The sequence below is a fragment of the Priapulus caudatus genome, unplaced genomic scaffold (assembly GCF_000485595.1).
Source record: "Priapulus caudatus unplaced genomic scaffold, Priapulus_caudatus-5.0.1 Scaffold87, whole genome shotgun sequence".
Lineage (NCBI taxonomy): Eukaryota > Metazoa > Priapulida > Priapulimorpha > Priapulimorphida > Priapulidae > Priapulus > Priapulus caudatus.
In genome coordinates, this window is record NW_014577148.1 from 13,413 (window position 1) to 14,772 (window position 1,360).

General features: G+C 52.6%; 1 protein-coding gene across 1 annotated transcript in view; it reads left to right on the forward strand.

The window, feature by feature from the left end:
* The first annotated feature begins 827 nt into the window (after positions 1-827).
* Positions 828-1,360, forward strand: part of LOC106804768 (leucine-rich repeat-containing G-protein coupled receptor 6-like) — a 9,166-nt gene continuing 8,633 nt past the window's right edge. The window contains exon 1 of the mRNA XM_014806092.1: positions 828-1,051. The gene's annotated coding sequence lies outside the window, so the exon portion shown is untranslated. The remainder of the gene's footprint in view (positions 1,052-1,360) is intronic.

Below are 1,360 nucleotides of genomic sequence, written 5' to 3' on the forward strand. Positions count from 1 at the left end.
GTGTGGTGTGTGTGGTGTGTGGTGTGTGTGTGTGTGTGTCGTCGCGCGTCGCGTCGCGTGTGTGTGTGTGTGTGTGTGTGTGTGTGTGTGTGTGTGCGTGCGTGTGTGTGTGTGTGTGTGTGTGCGTGTGCGCGTGTGTACGTGGGCAGGCGGAATTCACCTGGTGTGTGTGAGCGTGCCTGCCTGCGCTCGGGCGTGAGCGATGTTTTACCTGTACCTAACCGAACTAGCTGTTACACTAGACGTAGAACTTAACGATGAAACGTGAAAAACAACGACGACAGGTTTGAAGTGGGAGTCTGATCAAAGCTTTTTGCGAGGCGCGCAAAGAGCTAGCAAGCCTTTAGGTGGAATGTCTAATTGTATATAATAGGAAGGTATGCGTGCTTTCCGCATTACGTCAGGCGGTCGCAGCAGCAGTCGCTGTATGCGTACGTTTTTATTTTCGATTCCCATCAGGTTAGACGAAAATAAAGACTAGCAAGCGGGTGAATATTCGAAGACGAAAAGAATAACCAACCTGTACACATGCAGACGCAGTTAAGCGGCAAAAAAGAACCCGATGCTATTATTCCCCCACAGCTAACGAATTCAAACGATTGCATCAGGAGGGAATAATAATAGATCTAATAATCCATTATTATTCACTCCTGATTGCATGTTACGCAACGGTCGGTTTCGTGTCGATGTTCACTCGCAACTCGCGTTGGGTTTGTCGTTGCGCGTGAGTCCGGAGCGGGCACATCCGTCAAGAGCCCCCCCTGCATCGTAACGTCGGCGGGTGCAGCGGAGCGCGGAAGCAACGTCGTGGCGTGTGTGATCGCGCGCCTACCTCCGGTTATACCTGCCCGGAGAGACTACGTGCGGGTACGTGTGCGTGCATACCTGCTGCTGCTGCTGCTCTCATAGTTATTCAACGCGCTTTCTTCTGCCTTCTCCCTCTCACCCGTGTACGGGCGTAAGTACTATGGGAGTTACATCACCACCGTAACGACGACGTTGGCCGATAGCATAGGATAGCTTCGCTGCATGGAGATCACCGATGTTGTGTGTATGTGTGTGTGGTGCTGTGTATAACTGCTTCTCCTGGATGCGCGCGTGTACGTGAGGGTCAACGCGGTGTATTATGTCGCGCCTGTCGTAACTCCCGCCTGCGATCTACACGATAGAGACAGATAGTGGTGTGAACCTGCGTGGTGTATATATACACACACGCGCGCGCGCACGCACGCACACACACACACACACACACACGCACACACACACACACGCACTGTGTGTATGTGTGTGTGGTGCTGTGTATAACTGCTTCTCCTGGATGCGCGCGTGTACGTGAGGGTCAACGCGGTGTATTATGTCG